Source organism: Rattus norvegicus, chromosome 15 (genome assembly GCF_021556685.1).
Source record: "Rattus norvegicus strain SHRSP/BbbUtx chromosome 15, alternate assembly SHRSP_T2T, whole genome shotgun sequence".
Taxonomy (NCBI): domain Eukaryota; kingdom Metazoa; phylum Chordata; class Mammalia; order Rodentia; family Muridae; genus Rattus; species Rattus norvegicus.
The window spans coordinates 69,511,731-69,537,295 of NC_141548.1; the positions used below are offsets into that span (position 1 = coordinate 69,511,731).

At 38.8% G+C, this 25,565-nt stretch overlaps 1 non-coding gene across 1 annotated transcript; it reads right to left on the bottom strand.

The window, feature by feature from the left end:
- Window positions 1-3,917: 3,917 nt before the first annotated feature.
- On the bottom strand, window positions 3,918-4,024 carry LOC120097310 (U6 spliceosomal RNA). Its single transcript, XR_015639237.1, has one exon. It is a non-coding gene; the product is annotated as a U6 spliceosomal RNA (small nuclear RNA).
- Window positions 4,025-25,565: the final 21,541 nt, after the last annotated feature.

Here is a 25,565-nt window from a genome sequence, read left to right on the forward strand (position 1 = left end):
CCAGCTTGTAGCTAACTTGTTAACCATCAGACAGACCTCTCCCCTGTGCTTGGCTGAAGTAGTAATTGTGTCACATGTATAAGCCAATCAAAAATAGACAACCTGGCGTTATTTTGAGTGTCTACATTTCATTTCCTGGAAAGCTATTAAACTGGGCAAATGAACTTTTGGAGTTGTTGAGGTCTGGGGTCATAGATGCCTTTATTATTTCATGGTCACCACCTCAATTTTAAAATATTTTTTTCTTTCGTGGGAAAGTCTGCCAACATGGGGCAGCCAGATGAATCCCTTAGGACCGAGTGCGAGTGCTGAATCCAGTAATGACTGTGAACAAAAGATTTTGTCGCAGTTTAAAACTTTCTTTTTATGACTATTTCAAGTCCAAAGCCAACGAAAGCCAGGGCTCACTCTTTATGATGTACTTAGTATTCTGCTCTAATAAATAGTCCTTTGGATAAAGATAATAAATCTCTTCCTGCTTATATGACAGGTGTTGCGGATTATCCTAGATTCTGCTATCCCCTTAAGGGGAAACTCAAAGGGCATAGACTAAAAAAAGAGGGAGACGATAAAATCCGTAGATTTACACCCATTCCTTTGAGATATAGGCCTAAGGGAGCCACCCCAGCTGCAGTGCTCAACAGGAGGCTAGAGCTGAGTGTTTATAAATTCTAAGCTTTAAGTATATGGTAGTTCTTGAATTTGTTTGTAGTACTGTTACCAGCCTGTTCACGCTATACTCAGGACAACTAACTGCTCTACAGATATTCACCGTTAGAGGTTGCGTTCATTGTAGTAGAAAGACCTCAGAGAACCTGAGTCTACTGTGAGGCTGGGGTTACCAGTGGTTTCTTGACTTTGAGTCTGTTCTCTTGAATTTGGCTCTTTTTTTTTTTTTTTTTTTTTTTTTTTTGGTTCTTTTTTGTCGGAGCTGGGGACCGAACCCACGGCCTTGCGCTTCCTAGGCAAGTGCTCTAACCACTGAGCTAAATCCCCAACCCCTTGAATTTGGCTCTTTAATTAATGCTTTGACAGTTTTCTGAAAGCAATCTGAGAGAACTGACTAACTTGAAGCTCTGCTTCCACAGTGATTCTGAATTAGATGAGTTCATCTGCTAGCCCACACTAAGGTTTTTCATTTGTTTGTTTGATTGTTGTTTACCTTGTTTCCCCCTTGAGACAGTGTCTCACAATGTCACAAGGTAGCTCTGATTGACCTTGGGCTTATTTATGATCTGGCCTCATCGTCCCAAGTGTTGGGCTTAAATCCTTTACCGTCATACCCAAGTCCTTTTTAATTACTGGGAAGATCGCCAAGTATTTGCTAAAGTGTCATATGGAATAATTTTACTCTTTTTTCACTGTTTGTTTGCAGGATGCATGTGAGGCATCTTGGAAATAAACTTCAGACTACTGAATAAATATTGTAGACAGGAGGATTTCACACAAAGGTAGTTTTCCCTCACCATTGAGGTAGCCTAGCAATCACATAGAGCATTGCCTGTCATTAGATTCTTTCCATAATGAACAGAATGATATTGTTCATTGAGTTTGAATCATAAATCAACTTTACAGAAATTTCCCTGGAGAGAGAGGAATTTACAAAATTTAAGAATGCATTTCTAGAACACCTTTTTTCACTTGTTTCCCTTAGAAGAGTCTGCTGGGACTCCAATCCTCCCTCTCTAATACCTGCTGAATCTCTGCCTTCCCTTCAGAAGGTTCCCTAAGGTTGCAAAGGGAAGACTCTGACTGGCAGGTTAAATGTATGTAGACACATTTCTATGACTTCTATCTAGAATCACCTGGCAGGAGAATTTCAATGAGGAACTTTCCAGATCATATCGACCTATAGGTAAGTCTTGGGGTTTGTCTTGATCAGACTGATTTCTGTGTGAAGGCCAGTCCATTATGGGTTGCACTCTCCCTTGGGTGTTGGTCCTGATCTGTGTACGAATAGAGAAGGGAGTGAGCAGAAACAGGTATGTAGCATGTGTGCCATTTCTCTCTGATCTTGACAGCAGATGTGCTGTAACAAGTTGTTTTAAATCCCAGGTACTTTGGGTTTCATGTGGTGATGGATGTTAGCCTGGAATTTTGAACTAAAGTCAACCCTTTCTTCCATAAGGAGATAGGGGTATATTGGGTTGTACTTGGAGTGTATTTAATCACAGTAACAGAAATGACACTAGAACATGTGGTATAGTTCTCACTCCGGCACTCTGTAAAGCGAGAGGTTGATTGCCTTAAAGTCACTTCTTGCTCTAATTTCCCTGTACTCAATTTAGAAATGGTTGAAAATGATTTAAGGTCAACAAGAATAGATCACCTGAGCTTCTTCCCCAGCACCACCTTATGTGTTTGACAACATATACAAGGATAAAGAGTATTAAGACAGAACTGTTTTTCAGTTGGATTTGCTTATACAACGTCTGAAATGATCTCACAGACTAATCTCTCCTCTGTGTAGAAGAATCCTTCATAAATATGAATCTTTTACTTTTGGCTTTGTGTTTAAATGATTTCACAGTTTTCTTTATATTTACTAATAAGTCTATACTTCTCACCATAATGTACAATATTCCCATAGGCCATCATCCATTATTACTTCTACTTCCTGTTTATTCCCATGATATTGTGTTATTTGCTAAACTACTTGATATTTTTATCAACTCATTTAATGAGTTTCAGTTTCTTAAATCTAGGCCCTCATGCATACCCCTGCCACTACTTAATTTGTACAGATGTCACTCTTTATTGAGGTGGGGCTTTCTAATTGTTGCCTTTAAGTTGTTTCTTGGCTAATCTCTATGTGAGCTTACCTTCCTTTTCTCCTCTTCACTGTCTTCTCCATACTATCTGAAACTTACAGCTTGCCTGTCTTGGTGTATTTATTTTAAACTTTGTTTTGGATAGCCCTGGTGCTACAAAACCCTAATAAAATTTCCCTTGACTTTCAATAAAGAGGAAAGAAAGAAAGAAAAAGAAAGAAAGAAGGAAAGACAGACAAATTTGACCACAGAAAACACCACAAAAAGTGTTGCTTAGTTCTTGAAGGTAAAGAATTCTGTTTTGGGGGCTGAAGAGATAGTTCAATGGTTAATAGCACTAGCTTTTATTATAAAGAATTCAGATATGGTTCTTAGCACTCAAATTCTGCAGCTCACAACTGCCTATAACTCCACTCCAGATCATCTGATATTCCCTTCTGGCCTCCAGTGATACCAGCATACATGTGTACATATATAAGTAAAAACAAAATATCTTTTAAAAACCTCCATATATCCTCCATATATATTTTATCATCTGATAGAATTTTCTCTTCAGGTATATTTCTTGGTAAATCATAAACTGTATATGAGTATGGAATACAGATACCTTACATGCATGTTTTCTAACATGTAACACAGTACCCGTCATACCAAATAAAGAAGTAAGGACTTGAACTTGAATCCTGACTCAGAGACTTCTTAGCTATACAGATATGGAAAAATGACTTACCATTCTCTGTATAAGTCTCCTTGTTCCTAGGCGTAAAATCTTCGGAATGAAGGCTTGATGTAGGAATCAGCTTTTTTCTCTCTCCAATAAGTTGTATAGGTGTGGTCTTCAGCAACAGAGACTGGTGTTTAGTTTGGAGAGAGGAACAAATAGCTTTGGCAATGGTCTTCATGGTCTCAGGGTTCCTAATGGGAGCCTTTTGGCCAACTACTGGATTAGTTATAACCAATTCTGGTACTGGAAGCTTCATTTGGTGATGAGACATGTCTGGTTCAGCCTCTGTCTCCCCTGTCATTCAGCAATTTCATTCAGATTGGCTTTATACATGTATATGTGCTTAGGAAGCTTTTATTAGGTTTTCATATGACCTCTCAAATGACCCTTAATTTTAGCTCCCTATGTTCCCTCCCTTGTCTCCATGTTTGCTCCTCTTGTTCATTCGGTCATTCATCCTTGCGCAGGGGCCATGCTAATCTTCTCTGTATCGTTCCAATTTTATATATGTTGCTGGCGAAGCGAGCACTCATTCGATCATTCAAATCTAAGTCCTTCCCCCAACCTCCCTCATGTATCTATAACTACTATTTTATTTCCTCTTCCTAGGGAGATTCCCTCCCTCCCTGATAGTCTCCTACTCAGTAGAATAACTCTGTTTATCACGGAAGTATGAACTTGATCAGAACAGAAGAAAGAAAATTGACATTCAGTCCATTGGATAAACGTTATCTTTTAGGCATTTACATAAGTCCTTTGCACTATGAGTTCCTTTCCTACTGTGTCATTATATATACTGTCATCCTTATACCAATGGCCTCCATATACTGATGGCCAAAGGAGGACACAAACAACATCAACCAGTAAGTCTGTGAAATCTCTTTTGTATCTGTGACCCTGTCTCATACTTTACTATTAAGCCTGCTGAAGAGTCCAAGAGGTTCTGTGATGTTTTCCTATTCGACCTTGATGACAGAAACCTCAAGTCTGCCCCTTTTATCACTACAGTTCTTAGACCAAACAGTTAAGTTACTATGGCCCACTTCTGCTTTCTCTGAGGTTTGCATAGCTCATGGGGAAAAAATATGGAGCCTCCATGAGATTGATTTAGGAAGCAAGATCTAAGTACATTTGACTTTCATTCTAATATTAAGATTGACTCAGTTATTCCCCATATGAATGACTTTATTGTAGACTGTAAATTTCTTGGTCACTTGTCACCTCTTCAATATAACTCCCCTCATTTCTAATCTCTCTTCATTTGTTAATGAATGGAACCATGAGAGGGGCAATGGCCCATGATAACTGATATGACCCAATGATAAACTTACCATTGCATTTTGCTGAGCACTGGCACTAGAGTTTTTGAGTTTCAAACTGAGATGATAATATTTTGAAAATCAAGTCTCACTCCCTATACTTACTTAGGATAAAGTAGATTTTTTATTTATTACCTTTATCATCGAGAATGAGAATTGAAAAGTAAGCTGATGGATGTCTAAACCCTGAGCTATTTAACACCCATACTTTCAATGTCAATCTTAGTCTCAAGTCCAGATGATTATTTTCTGTATTATCAGTCTACCTATATCAGTCAAAAAAAAAAAAAAACAGTTCGGAGGAGTCAGTATGGCTTCTGAGTGAACAATGGAGACAATAGCTCCTGACAGTACTCTCAGACATCAGAGCTCCACTAGTGCTGAAAAACCAACACTATTGCTGAAATAGCCTGTCCAGGCACACATGTTTGAATACTTGTTTATATTTGGACAGCTATAGAACCTTTAGGAGGTGGGGTCTGGCTGGCAAAGGTGGCCCTATGGAGGTTTTTGTTTGTTTCATTGTGTGTGTGTGTGTGTGTGTGTGTGTGTGTGTGTGTGTGTGTGTGTTTGTGTGTGTTTGAGGGTTTTAGCCAAGCCTCACATCTGTACTGGTCTCTGCCACCCTGTGAAAAACTCTGACCACCATATCTTATCTTTAATGCCCCTTAAAACACCACTGAAGTAAGCTTCTTACCAGGTCTGGTAACACATGTCTATAATCCTAGTTACTCAAGGCAGTAATATCACACAAAGTTCAAGGCCAGTCTGAGAAACAGAGTCCTTTCACAGCCACTCTGAACAATGTCATGAGACCCTGTCTCAAAAAGATACAGCTCAATAGAACGATGCCTGACTGACATGAAGGAGCTCCTAGGTTCAATCTAGAATACCAGAATACATAAGTAAATGAATAATGAGGAGGTTGGTGAGTAGATCAGTATATAAATTGGCCCCCTGCCCCTAATTGATTCTTTCAGGTGCTTAGTCATGGAGAAAACAAAAATGAACTAGCACAATGATGTCTAAGCACACTGTCAAGTCTGTACAATATTTAAAGTAGGAACTATTATGCATTTTAAGCATAGAAGTAGACTTTGATGAAACACTATTTCATATACGGAGAGGCCTGAGGCTAAACAAAGCATCTGATCTCTGTAATCATATAATCTGATGGGTTTGGGAATGACTGCCGTCCATGAAAGATGGAATCATGAAGACAAATGAGAAAGCCAGTTACAAATCAATATGCAAAACAGCCAGTGCATCAATCAGTAGCTCTCATAACAGTGCTCCAGGAAAAACCCATACACACTGGAGATAAGCAGTACGAATGAGAAATAAAGCCATGCATATTTACCTAATGTGCTGATCTGAAGTCAGGAAAATTGAAGTCGAAGGTTGCAGAAAGATATTCAGCTTGCAGAACACACAATCTACCTAAAAGGAAATAATACTTACATGTGCGTATCTGCACATGTATAACCTCCATGTGATTCTAAGGCCAAGAATTTTTTTTTTCCTAGCCAAAACAAAACAGTGTCGAAGAGTAATAACGTTTTTTTTTCTGAACATTAAGGACACAAGTGATTTGCATTCATCCATTGTGAAATGAAAATAGAACTTGTCAACTCTTCATGACTAGGACATAAATCTTTATGCCACCTACCTGGCAATGATATACAATGCCACGTCAAGTTAATCACATCTAGTAGTGGGAAGATGTGAATAGAAAACTTGACAGTGCAGAAGAAAAGCCCTTATGGACTTCCAGGTACAAATGTGGAAATTGGAATATGGGTTATAAGCTTTATCGTTACAGAGTCAACACTCTGTTTCATATACTATGAAATAAAATTTGGACTGATGGTTTGTGACCAGGCACAGTCAAGAATGGTAGTTCCTTTCTTAACAGGTGCAAAAGTTTTCTAAAGGTATCAGGGGAAACAGATCTATTCAAACTTATTTTTTAAGAGGCCTGAAGCAACTAGTAATGGCATCCAAGTAAGAATGTGTTTCATTTTCTGATAAATATTTGGGAGGTAAATAGAAGCTTATATAGCTGCTGAAACATTTGTGGGTCTATCATCTCTATTCCTGTATAGGAAAAATATGACTCCTCAATCTCAGAGCATACTGTGTACTCTGTGCAATACAAATTTCCTAAAATATCTCCTCTGGATGAATACATAGGAAAATAAAATGTATATTTCCTAGCATAAGGTGCTGCTGCACACCCGGTTCCTGAAGCATGTGGATAAAGACAGACCAGACCATTGTTGAATTCTTCCATCAAAGGATACTTGCACAGAGGAAATGAACTTGAACAGATTAAAACAGACAAAGAGTATTAAGGTCAGCCCTTTCTTGGCATGCTCGCATTTATCTCCTATTCTGCATGGGAAGAGAAAGTGGACAAATTGTCTTAATGGTGAGAAGGGCAACCTTATCTTCTGTTCAGGTCGCAGGCATCTGACACTCACACAATCACTTTGCCACTTGAGCTGTCTCTTGCCACTGAGCTGGTCTCGTTTCAGACACGACTGTAGTTCTGGAAGAGAACCGAGTCTTAGAAATCGTAATAGAAAGATATGCAAATAAGGCTGGGCTCCCTGTTTTTTCTTAGTCACTTAGCACGTCAGAATTGCATTTACTGCAAATTAAACTTATGCTATTAGACTCTCATGTGACACAAACATTCTATTAAGTGAACTAAAAAATTAGCTATTGCTGCTGCCCTGAAAGTTCTCAAATGACCTTGATTTTTTAGTTAGCTCTCATTATTTCCACCTTATGCTTCTTCAGGTTTGAGCAACCTTGTCTCAACTAGATCTTGAGGGCTGAGTTTCCTGCTATCTGAATTCAATGCAGTGCCCTTAAGCCTCATTCTCCTTTCCTAGGTTTGGTTAAGTAGCAATGGGTTAGGATCACATCAGTTTTACTGAAGCTGAACCCTGTGGTTTCTCTCATATTTTATGGCATTGTTAAAGATTATATTCATAGCCTCAGATAAGCTGGACTTTAAAGAACTTTTATGGACACATCAAGGTCTGGTATTTTATTGTGTTCTCACCTCTTTCTGTTTTCTCTGGAATATTAGAAACCAACTTATGGACACAAACCCATTATATTGTACTGTACTTGCTATTGGAAAAAAAAGTAAAGAAAAATATGTGTTCAAATTTATGTATCTCTTTGGAAAAAATATCTTGTGCACTCTGCTACTGTTAGTGCAGCTCATCAGAATAAAATATGAGCACTTTAGTGCAGCTTTCTGTGGGGTGGTTTTCTATCTCTGCCTTTTGTATCTCTAATTCTTTGTTTTTCTCAGCCTCTTTCATATAAAGTATACTGTCTAAACCTATAAATGGAAAAATTTGGAAACTGAAAAGTTACATTCTCTTTGAATGTATTCATTGTGGAAATTTTATTTATAGCCGGTCTTAACCACAGGCTTTGTGAAGTTTGAGTATTGCAATGTAAAACTCGGTTTGGGGTACATTTGTGAGAGTGCATCTTTGAAGCTACTTAGGAACTGGTGAGAAGTACTTTATCAGAAAAAGTTCTTGCAGTGCTATTTTTGAAGTTTGTTATTTTAAGCTGAAAAGATACAGTTAGCAATCTAATACGAATTAATGCATTTTTTCACTCTGTATAGAGGTTAAATATGGGCTAGCATCAAGCACCTTTAGGTTCTGAAAGGTAAACCTGGTGACTTGATTTTGATCTCTGGGATCCACGTGGTGGAAAGACAGAGCCAACTCCTGCCCAAGTCACCTAATGACTTTCATTTATGTGCTATGATGGCACCACCATAAATAAATAGATGTCATAAAATATATCAAATAAAATATAAATTCAACAACTTTGAAATTACATTTTATTTATTTATTCTATTCTATTGTGTTCTACAGAAGAGTGGAAGGGATATGCATAATAAATTTAACTAATTAATTTAAGTTAATTCATCTGTATGAAGAATGACAAGTCCTTTCTGATTAGTTATCCAAGATGGGCTGTTTGTTATAGAAGTAGTTAAGAGCTGATCTTCTTGCTGGAAGGTTGTGAAGTCAGAGAATTCTGTATTACCAAGGATGTGGTCAGCGTTTGGTTCTCTCAGGTATAGGTTGAGTGGGTGGCATCCAGCCATATTTTGAAAGCCAATCTACTCTATTAACATAAATGTTAATCACATACAAAACACAGAAACAATCAGAGTAATTCTTTTGGTCAAATACCTGGGTACCCGGAGGCTCCATCAGTTTGACAGATAAACATAATACCATATCAAACAACCTGTTCTTTAAAGTTATATTAGACAATATCATCACACTATTTTTCTAAGAATAACATGAAAATTGTTTTGTAGAAGTGTTACTTTAAATATGCTTTAAGTATGCAAATAATGTCTAAAAAATTTTAATAATACTATAGGCTGTCTCACTGAGAATGAACTGTCCAGTTTATTGAAGGCTGTTGTCATTTTTCATACAATTATATATCCATTAGTCTTCCTTTATCCATGGTTTCACATTCTACAGTTTCCTTAGGTCTAAATATATTCCAAAAATACTGAAGAGAAAAATCCAGAAGACATTTTGGGGAGAAATTTTTTATGTTTTATGAAGAATGAACTTTCTGCCAAGGATTTAAACTTGAAATAACTTATTGACCATCTTTGATAATCATTTAAAAAATAGTCTTAGGATTTCTAGCAATACAGTGTTAAAATTATAAGGTATTATTGTAAATAATTATATTATGATTTTTATTAAGAAATTTGTTACAATTTTGCAATTTTTCTCCTTAAACGTCTCAAAGGAGAAAATGTTTTGATTTATTATTGTTAAATTGTTTTTTTATTAAAATATTACAGCATTTGTCCTTCTCGAACTCCACATCCATCCTGTTTCATGCATTCTTTCAAACTAATGACTTCTTTTTCTTTAATTACTGTTGTTACATATGTATATATACAAATAGATGTAAAAATACAACATACTGTGTAATTATAGTGTTGGTTTTATGTATATAATTTCACGGCTGACCATTTGGTATTGGATAACTAATTAGTGACACATCTCCAGGGAATACTAATTTCCCCTCTCTCAGCAATTGTCCCTTGTTTTTAACTTCTCATCTATGCTTGGGACCCTAAGCGGTGTCTCCCACCCATGTTGGCATATTGACTGGTGATGTCACCGTTCAGGTATTTTTGAACTTGTGTTGAGATCTCATGTCCGTGGCTCTCCTATCCTATGCAGAAGACATGATCTTGTAGCCGACTTCCTAGTCCTCTGACTCTTAAATCTTTCCATCCCCTCTTTCCTGATGCTCTCTTAGCCTTATGTGCAGGAATTGTGTGGTAAGTGCATCAGCTGAAGCTAGGCAGTTGTTCTCTACATTGCTCCAGTTGAGGCTTTCTGTAGCGTTTTCCATCTGCTGCACACTTTCACTGATGAGAAGTGGGAGCTATACTTCCCTGTCGGTTTAGAATGTAGTTAGAGGTTGTGCTGGTTTAGGAAAGTGAGAGTAGTAGCTTCCCTAAGACTCATGACCTCCCTGGCTGCATATAGAGTACCAGGCATAATTTCCCCCATTAAGTGGGTTAAAACATCAGTAGCTTAGAACGCTGGAGAATCACAACTTTCCTAAGGTTAGATATTAGTGTTCTCTGATGTCTCTATTTTTAACCATAGGAAATATTACTGAAAACATGGGACCACTCATTTTACTGTTGTTCATCATTCATTTAACAGACTGGACAGTTTATTCTCACTGAGCCAACCTATAGTAGTATTAAAATTATTGTAGACATTGTTTGCATATTTAAATAGAACAGGATACAGTATTTTGGTAGATACAGTTATAATCTTTGGAAACTTTTGAACTACCAGAGTTATAGACTTTTGAATGGTAAACTCCATAGACTATTTTGATCTTCAACTAAATTCCTGTTGACTTATTTATAAAGGATTTTATGATAATGATATTAATTGTGGCTTCACAGTTGTGTGATTCCATTCTGTATTAGTAATGCTTCATTAAGTCTAGTGGGACAATAAATGATGAATGACCAAAACAAAATTCATCACTGAAATCGAAAGGTAGATGAGCTTCCTCTTAAATAGTGAGAATAGAAATCAGTGTGAAGTAAGTGTGCAGGGCATCTTGCCTTTGTGCTAAAGTAAAAGGGACGTTCTGAAGTATGTTTAAAAATTCTGTTACCGATGTCATTTGTTTTCTTGATGATGACAATTATACTCTCAAAACAGTTTTATTAGCTCTTCTCTGTTGGTGATAGATACTGAGCACTTCAAATATTTATTTTTCATTCATATTTCTTCATCTGCAAGCTATTTAGTCAATTCATTTGCCAATATATTAGTTTACTTTTTGGTGCTTAATTTTTCAGTTCTTTTTTATATTTATTCTTATCTTTTTAATGTTTTAATTCTTTTCTCATGTACTATGCCCCAACTGCATTTCTGCCTCCCCCTTCGCCCTCCCCCATGCACCATTCCTCCCTTAGATCCATACCCCATCCTTCCCACCCTCAGAGAAGGACAGGCCTCCCAGGGGTATCACCCAAACATGGATTAACAAGCCATAAGAAGGGCAGGCAAATACTATCACATCAAGGCTGGACAAAGCGACTCAGAAGGAGTAAAAGGGTCCCACAAGTAGGCAAAAGCATCAGGGACAGACCCTGCTTCCACTGCTAGGATTTTCACAAGAACGCCAAGCTACTCCACCATAGCATATATGCAGAGGACATAGGTCAGAATCCCCTATAGGCTCTTCATTTTTTATATATTCAAGATAGTGGTCCACTGCCTGATGTGTATTCAAGAATTTTCCCATTCAGTATCTGTCTCTTGACTCTGATGACATTTTATTTTACTGTGCAGAAGCTATTTAATTTCATGAAATCATATTTGTCAATTCTTAGGGTTATTTCCAATGCTATTTAGAGTCTTATTTAGAGAGTCTTTGGTTATACCTGTATCTTGGTTATGCTGCCTGTTGTCCTAATGTTTTAAGGTTTAAGAAAATGCAAGATGGGGGGTTGGGGATTTAGTTCAGCAGTAGAGTGCTTGCCTAGCAAGCACAAGGCCCTGGGTTCGGTCCCCAGCTCCGAAAAAAAGAAAAAAAAAAGAAAATGCAAGATGCAAAGGCTGCCTATGCTCATGGATTGGCATATTTGATATTTTAAAATTGGCTATATTATGAAAACTAACTTAAGTACTTAATGTAACCCCTATTGAATTTTTAATTATATTTTTCTGAGAACTACAAAGAAACAATTTTGAAATTTATATGGAAATATAGGAGATGACAAATAGTCAATGCAACAAAAAGCAGAAAGATCAAAGCAGATGGCATCACAGTATTTGACTTTGATTCACACTATGGAGATATAATAATAAAAGCTATATGGTGTTGGCATAAAAATAGACATTTAATTCAAAGGAATAGATTAAGAACCCATAAATAAATCCATGCCTCTGCAGAGGCCCAATTTCTAAGAAAATTATAAAACAAAACCTAACATATATCTGGAAAAAGGCAACATTTAAACTAAACATGCTTCAAAGGCTGTATATTCATTTGTAGGTAAATGAAACTACATCCATATCTTTTACTCTGTAAGAAAAGAAAAGCAAATCCATCAATGATCTTAATATACCATTTATATGTATAGTTATTGTTAAAGACAACTTGTACCAGATAAGGTTATGAGACAAGGAATATATTATACCAGCTATCACTCTAAGAGAGACTGAGTGTCGTTCTTTAAACAAAAGGGGGGAGAATTTGCAAGCACTTGTAAGTTAATGTAGCAGAAAAGTCTGGAAGAATGCATTATGGTAGAAGTCTGTCAGTGTGGCTAGCAAGTCTGTGTTTGCTAAATGCTACTAATTGAAGTTAGGCTCTTATTCTCCCAGAGGTTGAAGACAAAAGATACTGTCTCACTTGGGTAATCATATATTTTAATGGAATGGCTCTCAGGTCTTAGAAAAGACATTGCCGTGTATAGCAAATCCATATCTCAAGGGGCAGGAAAAGAATTTTACATTTTCAAGGTGTCTAAAGTAATGTTGACATAAAGGGGAAAACATGGAACTAGAGTCAAGGTGAACAATGTCAAATATTTATTCAAGGTGAAACTGAAAGTCCCTTAATTTGCATGGTGTTATAGATGCTTTATGGTAGACTCTGGCTGTCTCTTGAAGTCAACTTCTCTCCCTCTATGTATCCTTATCTGCTGGAAAAACCATTTCTTTGGACTCTGAATACCCTTCCCCAGCTAGCCTAACTGTGTTCTGGACCCTCAGGGCTCTTTCTGCTGAGTCATAGGAGCACCAGAATTAGTCACACATGAACAAAGACCAAGTCTTTGTTTTGGGGGAATCTTTCATTCAGAGATATTTTATTTGAGGTTAACTACTCCTGTAGAAACCATTGGATCCCAGACAATCCATTGGGATGCCAACTCCACAGTGTTGGGATCTCCAGCAAACTCTGGGAAGATGGGTGCCACAGGACCGAAAACAAAAATGTATTCAAATAGGTTTGAATTCTCTGTGTTTGGGAAATTGCACTCTTTTTTTCCCCATCTTTATTAAATTGGGTATTTCTTATTTACATTTCAAATATTCCCTTTCCCAGTTTCCAGGCCAACATCCCCCTAACCCCTCCAACTCCCCCCTCTATATGGGTGTTCCCCTCCCTATCCTCCCCCCAATTATCACCCTCTCCCCAAGAATCCCATTCACTGGGGGTCCAGCCTTGGCAGGACCACGGGCTTCCCCTTCCACTGTTGCCTTTAGTAGGCTATTCATTGCTACCTATGCAGTTTTAGTCCAGGGTCAGTCCTTGTATAGTCTTTGGGTAGTGACAGTCCCTGGAAGCTCTGGTTGCTTGGTATTGTTGTTCATATGGGGTCTCAAACCCCTTCAGCTCTTTCAGTCCTTCTCTGATTCCTTTAACAGGGGTCCTGTTCTCAATTCAGTGGTTTAATGATGGCATTCCTCTATGTATTTGCTGTGTATTCTGGATGTGTTTCTCAGGAGAGATCTACATCTGGTTCCTGTCGGCCTGCACTTCTTTGCTTCATCCATCTTATCTAGTTTGGTGGCTGTATATATATGGGGCACAGGTCGGGCAGGCTCTGAATGGGTGTTCCTTCAGTCTCTGTTCTAAACTTTGCCTCCCCTCCTAAAGGTATCCTTGTTCCCCTTTTAAAGAAGGAGTGAAGCATCTAAAATTTGGTCACCCTTGAGTTTCATGTGTTCTGTGCATTTAGGGTGATTCGGGCATTTGGGCTAATATCCACTTATCAATGAGTGCATACCATGTGTGTTTTTCTGTGATTGGGTTACCATACTCAGGATGATATTTTCTAGTTCCTTCCACTTCCCTATGAATTTCGTAAAATCATTGTATTTGATAGCAGACTAATATTCCATTGTGTAGATGTACCACATTTTCTGTACCCATTCCTCTGTTGAAGGATATCTGGGTTCTTTCCAGCTTCTGGCTATTATAAATAAGGCTGCTATGAACATATTGAAGCATGTGTCTTTGTTATATGTTGAAGAATCTTTTGGGTATATGCCCGAGAGGTATAGCTGGGTCTTCAGGTAATGCAATGTACAATTTTCTAAGGAACCTCCAGACTGATTTCCAGAATGGTTGTACCAGTCTGCAATCCCACCAACAATGGAGGAGTGTTCCTCTTTCTCCACTTCCTCGCCAGCATTTGCTGTCACCTGAGTTTTTTGATCTTAGCCATTCTGACTGGTGTGAGGTGGAATCTCAGGGTTATTTTGATTTGCATTTCCCTTATGACTAAAGATGTAGAACATTTCTTTAGGTGCTTCTCAGCCATTCTGCATTCATCAGTTGTGAATTCTTTGTTTAGCTCTGAACCCCATTTTTAATAGGGTTGTTTGACTCCCTGCGGTCTAACTTCATGAGTTTTTTGTATATTTTGGATATAAGCCCTCTATCAGTTGTAGGATTGGTAAAGATCTTTTCCAAATCTGTTGCTTGCTGTTTTGTCCTAATAACAGTGTCCTTTGCCTTACAGAAGCTTTGCAGTTTTATGAGATCCCACTTGTCAATTCTTGATCTTAGAGCATAAGCCATTGGTATTTTGTTCAAGAAATTTTCTCCAGTGCCCATGTGTTTGAGATTCTTCCCCACTTTTTCTTCTATTAGTTTGAGTGTATCTGGATTGATGTGGGGGTCCTTGATCTACTTGGACTTAAGCTTTGTACAGGGTGATAAGCATGGATCGATATGCATTCTTCTACATGGTGACCTCCAGTTGAACCAGCTCCATCTGCTGAAAATGCTATCTTTTTTCCATTGGATGGTTTTGGCTCCTTCATCAAAAATCAAGTGACCATAGGTGTGTGGGTTCATTTCTGGGTCTTTAATTCTATTCATCTCGTCTATCTGCCTGTCTCTGTATCAATACCATACAGTTTTTATCGCTATTGCTCTGTAATACTGCTTGAGTTCAGGGATAGTGATTTCCCCAGAAGTCCTTTTATTGTTGAGGATACTTTTAGCTATCCTGGGTTTTTTGTTATTCCAGATGAATTTCCAAGTTGTTCTGTCGAACTCTATGAAGAATTGGGTTTTGGTAAAATGGCCATTTTTACTATATTAATCCTGCCAATCCACGAGCATGGGAGATCTTTCGATCTTCTGAGATCTTCTTCAATTTCTTTCTTCAGAGGCTTGAAGTTCTTATCATACAGATCTTTCACTTGATTGGTTAAAGTCATACCAAGGTATTTGGGACTATTATGAAGGGTGTCGTTTCCCTAATTTCTTTCTCGGCTTGTTTCTCTTTTGTAGAGGAAGGCTACTGATTTATTTGGGTTAATTTTATACCCAGCCACTTTGCTGAAAGTGTTTATCAGGTTTAGTAGTTCTCTCGTGGAGCTTTTGGGATCACTGAAATATACAATCATATCGTCTGCAAATAGTGATATTTTGACTTCTTCCTTTCCAATCTGTATCCCGTTGATCTCCTTTTGTTGTCTGGTTGCTCTAGCTAGGACTTTGAGAACTATATTGAATAAGTAGGGAGAGAGTGGGCAGCCTTGTCTAGTCCCTGATTTTAGTGGGATTGCTTCAAGTTTCTCTCCATTTAGTTTAATATTAGCTACTGGTTTGCTGTATATGGCTTTTACTATGTTTAGGTATGGGCCTTGAATTCCTATTCTTTCCAGGACTTTTATCACAAAGGGGTGTTGAATTTTGTCAAATGCTTTCTCAGCATCTAATGAAATGATCATGTGGTTTCTGTCTTTCAGTTTGTTTATATATGGATTACGTTGATGGTTTTCCATATATTAAACCATCCCTGCATCCGTGGAATGAAGCCTACTTGATCATGATGGATGATTGTTTTGATGTGCTCTTGTATTCGGTTTGCAAGAATTTTATTGAGTATCCTTGCGCCAATATTCATAAGGGAAATTGGTCTGAAATTCTCTTTCTTTGTTGGGTCTTTGTGTGGTTTAGGTATAAGAGTAATTGTGGCTTCGTAGAAGGAATTCGGGAGAGCTCCATCTGTTTCAATTTTGTGGAATAGTTTGGATAGTATTGGTATGAGATCTTCTATGAAGGTCTGATAGAATTCTGCACTAAACCCGTCTGGACCTGGACTCTTTTTGGTTGGGAGACTTTTAATGACTGCTTCTATTTCTTTAGGAGTTATGGGGTTGTTTAAATTTTTTTATCTGTTCCTGATTTAACTTTGGTACCTGGTATCTGTCTAGGAAATTGTCCATTTCCTGCAGATTTTCAAGTTTTGTTGAATATAGGGTTTTGTAGTAGGATCTGTTGATTTTTTTTTAAATTTATTTTCTTTTATTGGATTTTTTAAAATTTACATTTCAAATGTTATCCCCTTTCCTGGTTTCCCCTCTAGAAACCCACTATCTCCCCCTGCTTCTTTGAGAGTGCTCCCCTCCACCCACTCCCATCCACCTCCCTGCCCTGCCATTCACCTACACTGGGGCATCGAGCCTTGAAAGGACAGGCCATCTTCTGATACATATGTGACTGGAGCCATAGGTCCATCCTTGTGTACTTTGAGGATGGTGATTTAGTCCCTGGGAGCTCTGGTTGGTTGGTATTGTTGTTATTATGGGGTTGCAAGCCCCTTCAGCTCTTTCAGTTTTTTTTCTTTAACTCCTTCATTGGGGATCCCCATTGGGGACCCATTTCTCAGCTCAATGATTGGCTGCGGGCATCCGCCTATGTATTTGCAGGCTCTGGCTGAGCATTTCAGGAGATGGCTATATTAGGCCCCTGCCAGCATGCACTTCTTGGCTCCACAATATTGTCAGGGTTTGATGGATGTATGAATATGGGCTGGATCCCCAGGAGGGGCAGTCTCTGGATGGCTTTTCCTTCAGTCTCTGCTCCAACTTTGCCTCCGTATTTCCTCCTGTGAGTAATTTTATTCCCCCTTTCAAGAAAGACTGAAGCATCTGCACGTTAGTCTTCCATCTTGAGCTTCATGTGGTCTGTGAATTGTATATTGAATAATCACAGCATGTGGGCTAATATCCACTTATCAGTAAGTGCATACCATGTGTGGTTTATTTGTGATTGGGATACCTTACTCAGGATGATTTGCCTATAAAATGATCTATCTGGGGTTGGGGATTTAGTTCAGTGGTAGAGCGCTTGCCTAGCAAGCACAAGGCCCTGGGTTCGGTCCTCAGCTCCGGGGGAAAAAAAAAAAAGAAATGATCCATCCGTTTGCCTATGAATTGCATGAACTCATTGTGTTAATAGCTGAGTAGTACTCCATTTTGTAGATGTGCCACATTTTCTGTATCCATTCCTCTGTTGAAGGGCATCTGGGTTCTTTCCAGCTTCTAGTTATTAAAAATAAGGCTGCTATGAACAGTGTGGAGCATGTGTCTATGTTGCAGCATCTTTTGGGTATATGCCCAGGAGTGGTATAGCAGGGCCCTCAGGTAGTGCTATGTCCAATTTTCTGATAAACTTACAAACGGATTTCCAGAGTGGGTACCAGCTTGTAATCCTACCAACAATAGTGGAGTGTTCCTCTTTTTTTTTTTCCAGTTTTTTTTTATTTATTTAATACTTAATAATAATTCTTTGGTTTCCGGGCAAACATCCCCCTCCCCCCTCCCCTTCCTTATGGGTGTTCCCCTCCCAACCCTCCCACCATTGCCGCCCTCCCCCCAACAGTCTAGTTCACTGGGGGTTCAGTCTTAGCAGGACTCAGGGCTTCCCCTTCCACTGGTGCTCTTACTAGGATATTCATTGCTACCTATGAGGTCAGAGTCCAGGGTCAGTCCATGTATAGTCTTTAGGTAGTGGCTTAGTCCCTGGAAGCTCTGGTTGCTTGGCATTGTTGTACATATGGGGTCTCGAGCCCCTTCAAGCTCTTCCAGTTCTTTCTCTGATTCCTTCAACGGGGGTCCTATTCTCAGTTCAGTGGTTTGCTGCTGGCATTCGCCTCTGTATTTGCTGTATTCTGGCTGTGTCTCTCAGGAGCGATCTACATCTGGCTCCTGTCGGTCTGTACTACTTTGCTTCATCCATCTTGTCTAATTGGGTGGCTGTATATGTATGGGCCACATGTGGGGCAGGCTCTGAATGGGAGTTCCTTCAGTCTCTGTTTTAATCTTTGCCTCTCTCTTCCCTGCCAAGGGTATTCTTGTTCCCCTTTTAGAGAAGGAGTGAAGCATTCACATTTTGATCATCCGTCTTGAGTTTCATTTGTTCTAGGCATCTAGGGTAATTCAAGCATTTGGGCTAATAGCCACTTATCAATGAGTGCATACCATATATGTCTTTCTGTGATTGGGTTAGCTCACTCAGGATGATATTTTCCAGTTCCAACCATTTGCCTACGAATTTCATAAAGCCGTTTTTTTTTGATAGCTGAGTAATATTCCATTGTGTAGATGTACCACATTTTCTGTATCCATTCCTCTGTTGAAGGGCATCTGGGTTCTTTCCAGCTTAAGGCTATTATAAATAAGGCTGCGATGAACATAGTGGAGCACGTGTCTCTTTTATATGTTGAGGCATCTTTTGGGTATATGCCCAAGAGAGGTATAGCTGGATCCTCAGGCAGTTCAATGTCCAATTTTCTGAGGAACCTCCAGACTGATTTCCAGAATGGTTGTACCAGTCTGCAATCCCACCAACAATGGAGGAGTGTTCCTCTTTCTCCGCATCCTCGCCAGCATTTGCTGTCACCTGAGTTTTTGATCTTAGCCATTCTGACTGGTGTGAGGTGAAATCTCAGGGTTGTTTTGATTTGCATTTCCCTTATGACTAAAGATGTTGAACATTTCTTTAGGTGTTTCTCAGCCATTCGGCATTCCTCAGCTGTGAATTCTTTGTTTAGCTCTGAACCCCATTTTTTAATAGGGTTATTTGTCTCCCTGCGGTCTAACTTCTTGAGTTCTTTGTATATTTTGGATATAAGGCCTCTAGCTGTTGTAGGATTGGTAAAGATCTTTTCCCAATCTATTGGTTGCCGATTTGTCCTAACCACAGTGTCCTTTGCCTTAGAGAAGCTTTGCAGTTTTATGAGATCCCATTTGTTGATTCTTGATCTTAGAGCATGAGCCATTGGTGTTTTGTTCAGGAAATTTTTTCCAGTGCCCATGTGTTCCAGATGTTTCCCTAGTTTTTCTTCTATTAGTTTGAGTGTATCAGGTTTGATGTGGAGGTCCTTGATCCACTTGGACTTAAGCTTTGTACAGGGTGATAAGCATGGATCGATCTGCATTCTTCTACATGTTGACCTCCAGTTGAACCAGCACCATTTGCTGAAAATGCTATCTTTTTTCCATTGGATGGTTTTGGCTCCTTTGTCAAAAATCAAGTGACCATAGGTGTGTGGGTTCATTTCTGGGTCTTCTATTCTATTCCATTGGTCTATCTGTTTGTCTCTGTACCAATACCAGGCAGTTTTTATCACTATTGCTCTGTAATACTGCTTGAGTTCAGGGATAGTGATTCCCCCTGAATTCCTTTTATTGTTGAGGATAGCTTTAGCTATCCTGGGTTTTTTGTTATTCCAGATGAATTTGCAAATTGTTCTGTCTAACTCTTTGAAGAATTGGATTGGTATTTTGATGGGGATTGCATTGAATCTGTAGATCGCTTTTGATAAAATGGCCATTTTTACTATATTAATCCTGCCAATCCATGAGCATGGGAGATCTTTCCATCTTCTGAGGTCTTCTTCAGTTTCTTTCCTCAGTGTCTTGAAGTTCTTATTGTACAGATCTTTTACTTGCTTGGTTAAAGTCACACCGAGGTACTTTATATTATTTGGGTCTATTATGAAGGGTGTCGTTTCCCTAATTTCTTTCTCGGCTTGTTTCTCTCTTGTGTAGAGGAAGGCTACTGATTTATTTGAGTTAATTTTATACCCAGCCACTTTGCTGAAGTTGTTTATCAGCTTTAGTAGTTCTCTGGTGGAACTTTTGGGATCACTTAAATAAACTATCATATCATCTGCAAATAGTGATATTTTGACTTCTTCTTTTCTGATCTGTATCCCCTTGACCTCCTTTTGTTGTCTGATTGCTCTGGCTAGAACTTCAAGAACTATATTGAATAAGTAGGGAGAGAGTGGGCAGCCTTGTCTAGTCCCTGATTTTAGTGGGATTGCTTCAAGTTTCTCTCCATTTAGTTTAATGTTAGCAACTGGTTTGCTGTATATGGCTTTACTATGTTTAGGTATGGGCCTTGAATTCCTATTCTTTCCAGGACTTTTATCATGAAGGGGTGTTGAATTTTGTCAAATGCTTTCTCCGCATCTAATGAAATGATCATGTGGTTTTGTTCTTTCAGTTTGTTTATATAATGGATCTCGTTGATGGTTTTCCGTATATTAAACCATCCCTGCATGCCTGGGATGAAGCCTACTTGATCATGGTGGATGATTGTTTTGATGTGCTCTTGGATTCGGTTTGCCAGAATTTTATTGAGTATTTTTGCGTCGATATTCATAAGGGAAATTGGTCTGAAGTTCTCTTTCTTTGTTGGGTCTTTGTGTGATTTAGGTATAAGAGTAATTGTGGCTTCATAGAAGGAATTCGGGAGTGATCCATCTGTTTCAATTTTGTGGAATAGTTTGGATAATATTGGTATGAGGTCTTCTATGAAGGTTTGATAGAATTCTGCACTAAACCCATCTGGACCTGGGCTCTTTTTGGTTGGGAGACCTTTAATGACTGCTTCTATTTCCTTAGGAGTTATGGGGTTGTTTAACTGGTTTATCTGTTCCTGATTTAACTTCGGTACCTGATATTTGTCTAGGAAATTGTCCATTTCCTGTAGATTTTCAAGTTTTGTTGAATATAGGCTTTTATAGTAAGATCTGATGATTTTTTGAATTTCCTCTGAATCTGTAGTTATGTCTCCCTTTTCACTTCTGATTTTGTTAATTTGAACACACTCTCTGTGTTCTTTGGTTTGTCTGGCTAAGCGTATATCTATCTTGTTGATTTTCTCAAAGAGCCAGCTTTTGTTTCTGTTGATTATTTGTCTAGTCCTTTTTGTTGCTACTTGGTTGATTTCAGCTCTGGGTTTGATTATTTCCTGCCTTCTACTCCTCTGGGTGTATTTGCTTCTTTTTGTTCTAGAGCTTTTAGGTGTGCTGTCAAGCTGCTGATATATGCTCTCTCCCGTTTCTTTCTACAGGCATTCAGAGGTATGAGTTTTCTTCTTAGCACAGTTTTCATTGTGTCCCCTAAGTTTGGGTATGTTGTACCTTCATTTTCATTAACTTCTAAGAAGTCTTTAATTTCTTTCTTTATTTCTTCCTTGACCAGGTTATCATTTCATAGAGCATTGTTCAACTTCCATGTATATGTGGGCGTTCTTCCCTTATTGTTATTGAACTTTAGCTCGTGGTGATCTGATGGGACACATGAGATTTTTTCTATTTTTCTGTATCTGTTGAGGCCTGCTTTGTGACCAATTATATGGTCAGTTTTGGAGAAAGTACCACGAGGTGTTGAGAAGAAGGTATATCATTTTTTTTAGGATAGAATGTTCTACAAATATCCATTAAGTTCATTTGGTTCATGACTTCTGTTAGTTTCTCTATGTCTCTGTTTAATTTCTGTTTCCATGATCTCTCCATTGATGAGAGTGGGGTGTTGAAATCTCCTACTATTATTGTGTGAGGTACAGTTTGTGCTTTGAGCTTTAGTAAGGTTTCTTTTATGTATGTAGGTGCCCTTGTATTTGGAGAATAGATATTTAGGATTGAGAGTCATCTTGGTGGACTTTTCCTTTGATGAATATGAAGTGTCATTCCTTATCTTTTTTGATGACTTTGAGTTGAAAATTGATTTTATTCGATAGTAGAATGGCTACTCCAGCTTGCTTCTTCAGAGCATTTGCTTGGAAAGTTGTTTTCCAGCCTTTCACTCTGAGGTAGTGTCTGTCTTTGTCTCTGAGGTGTGTTTCCTGTAGGCAGCAGAATGCATGGTCCTCATTGTCTATCCAGTTTGTTAATCTATGTTTTTTTATTGGGGAGTTGAGACCATTGATGTTGAGAGATATTAAGGAATAGTGATTATTGGTTCCTGTTAGCTTCGTATTTGGAGTTGAGATTATGTTTTTGTGCTTGTCTTCTCTTTGTTTTGTTGCAAAAGTATCAGTTTCTTGCTTTCTTGTCTCTCTCTCACTCTCCCTTTACTGAGTGAGCACAAGGCTCCTGGTGTTGCCTAGCCTCATCCTCCCCCCACCTCCCATCCTTACCTCCCTCTGATCCTTGTGTGGCTTTGTCTTGGCATCCACAGCAATGGCAACAGCAGCAGTAGCAAAGGTGACAGGTGAACAACCAGCCTGCTCGTTTTGAAGTTCCCACAGTGTCACGGAGGAAAATACACACCCTGGGTATATAGCACATGACTGGTTACTATCCTGACTTTGGGATAAAGGGAGACTAATTATGAGTTCACTGCCATCTTACTTAAGAGCAGCAACATGTGACATGACATAAGCATACCAGGGAGTAGAGCTCCAGAAGATAATTTTGAATTGAGATGGGAATTTCATACATAAACAAACTGCTTAAAATATTGCTCTATGCTTTCACTCTTTAAATGATGGCTTATTTTAATATTACTTTAGGTTTTGCAACATTCAAAAAGTTAAAGATAACTGCCTTAAAATGTTTGGCCTTGTTCTTGCTAATGTACAATTAAGAACAGATAACTAGAAGCAGACAAACTGTCTAATCCAGATATGCTTAATTTATACTGGTCCTCAAAGTCCTGCTGAATATGGCATTTGAAAATCTTAAATGCGAGATGCTTAAAATCACGGAGACTCCCAAATTCTAGCAGTCACACTCCTAAGTAATCCTAGAAGATGTGGACACAACAAGAAAGGATTCTACCTGGATTGTGGTTGGTTAACCATTGAATAAGACTGCCCTCTTGCTTTTCCCCCTGCCAGGGCCTGGCCTGAACTATGGACAAACAGGAACCCAGACATGCCTCGTGTTGCTTAAGATAAAGCAAGGTCAGTCTCCCAAGTTCCTCCTCCACAGAAAGGCTTCTCAGATTTGCTGGGCTGCAGTTGAAGATTGATCCTTCCCTGGGACTCATGTCCCCAGCAAAACCATTGACATCACAGGAACCTAATGGGATGACCCTCTGGGTAACGGGTAAGTATGTCATTTTAATTGACACATAGGCTATTTAGATTACAGTACATCCTTCTCAGGTATCTGAGGATTTTAACTCACTAATCAACCACCTGTGTCTTATGGTAAATAATTGGATAGGAAGAGTTTATGTAAGGTGTGAGGATAGGAAAGATTTTAAGAAACTATTTCAAGGTCTAAGAAAGTGTTTTGAGGTTGGTAAATATAAATTATGAAAGATTTAGCTTCTTATGAACTTAAAAAAGATTCTTGTAAGCTTCAGGGTACCACTCAACTCCACCTCTCACAAGTCAAATGAACTCAAGACAAGTACTGTCAATTAACAAACAGCCTGTTTTTTTCCCCCACCTGCCCATTCCTGGGAGTGGGATCTATCTCCTTCCCCTATACACATTCCTCCCTATTCCTGAGCATCAGATCTATTTCCCTTTCCCAGGTCCTGGGACCCATGCCCCTCCTCCAACTACCAAGACCATTTGGAGTTTCAAATAACCAAAGAAAATGTTTTTCTTCCTCAATTCCTTAACTTTATCTTCTGCCCCTAAAACCCAGGTATTCTCTCAGAACCTGCATCCAGCAAAGTTTCCAAACAGTTACGCACAGGTGCTTTGGTCTGCCCTCACAGATAGTTCTGCTTGGCTTGCAGTCTCCTAGCCACAAATGGTCCCTCAGATCCTGGACGGCAAACAGTCAACTTCCCAGGACTTGACCAGCATCCCAATTTTCTTAGGTTCCCCCAAACAAAATTGAGCCCCAGTGTTAGCAGGAAATAGTCATGGACAATTACAGCATCCCTTATTCATTTATAATCAACCAAAGGATGAAATATGTGGTTTCAGACCAGGGCAAGGAACTGAGGTGATATCTTATAAAGCAAAGCTAACCTGATCTCCTGGTTTTTCCAACATCCTTCAGTCCCTGCCATACTGTACCCCAAATCTTGAACTTTCCAGCCCACGGGCTGGGTTGTTCTTCCCTCCGAGGCTACTCCCTGTATAATCTAGACATTATTTGGTGTCTTCCCCCATCCACTCCTCCTCCTCCTTTTCTTTTTCTCTTCTCTCTCTGTGAGTGCCCTTTCTCTTTTTCTGCCCACCCCTGACACCCTGCCCATGGTGAGTCCCCTGGCCTCAATTCTTAGGGCCAGTGAACACATCCAAGAGTAGCTTCTCAATAAACCCACTTTTAATACATCTAATGTGGCTTGAATTGGCTCATTTGACTGCCGGGAAAATAACATTTCAGTGTTTATTAAAGTTGTTAAATATACAAATTATTCAATAAATGATTACAATGTTAAGTTAACATGAGTATCTTTTCATTGTGGAACAGATAAATTTAATTAGAGTGTGAGAATACATGGATAATAACATAACTGTCACTTGTAAGCATCAGCATTTGGAGTGACAGGGAGGTTGTGATATCACACTTTTGTAGATCTTCCTAACCAGGCAGGACACTTATTTCCAAGGGATAGTTTTACTGTGGTTTCATTTTGCAGCCAGGAGATTGCCTGTTACTGACTCTTGAGGTTTATTTCAAAGCTGCATAAAAGTATAGGAGAATTCTGCAGCATTGGAATAATTTTGATGTCTTTTAAAAGCATATTTTGTGAAGCAATTGGAAGTGTAGAAACAAAAAATGGATTCATTATAATCCATTCTGAATTGCTGTCGAGGTGAAGAACAGAACCCAGAAAATAACATTAAGTCGTATTGGGATTGCATACAAGGATTGCAGAGCTCTAAAGCCCTTATGGGTTTATTGATGAAAGACAGTACAATCTCTCTCACAAAAGCAAAAACTTTAGAGAAACCAGAGGATTTGAGGCTTTACCTGAAGTAGTCATGGAAATAAATGTCCCCACTCTTTCAGTCCATTTGAACTGAAAAAAAAATTGAAATTCATTTTAATGCTTTTCAAATCCTTTCAGTGTTTCAGCTATTCTAACTTCTCCAAGAAGCTCCAGGAAGCAAGGAAATCCTTGAGAGTCTATCTTTGTTACAGTGGCCTTCACTGAGGGGAGTAGTTTG